Source organism: Rhincodon typus, chromosome 23 (assembly GCF_021869965.1).
Source record: "Rhincodon typus isolate 14 chromosome 23, sRhiTyp1.1, whole genome shotgun sequence".
NCBI lineage: Eukaryota > Metazoa > Chordata > Chondrichthyes > Orectolobiformes > Rhincodontidae > Rhincodon > Rhincodon typus.
In genome coordinates, this window is record NC_063354.1 from 8202871 (window position 1) to 8203129 (window position 259).

Here is a 259-nt window from a genome sequence, read left to right on the forward strand (position 1 = left end):
GTCCGTTCCACACTCCCCTCCAGCTCCACCACACCCGGCACTTTTCCCTGCAACCGCAGGAAGTGCTACACCTGCCCCCACACCTCCTCCCTCACCCCCATCCCAGGCCCCAAGAAGACTTTCCACATCAAGCAGATGTTCACCTGCACATCTGCCAATGTGGTATACTGCATCCGCTGTACCCGGTGTGGCTTCCTCTACATCGGGGAAACCAAGCGGAGACTCGGGGACCGCTTTGCAGAACACCTACGCTCGGTTC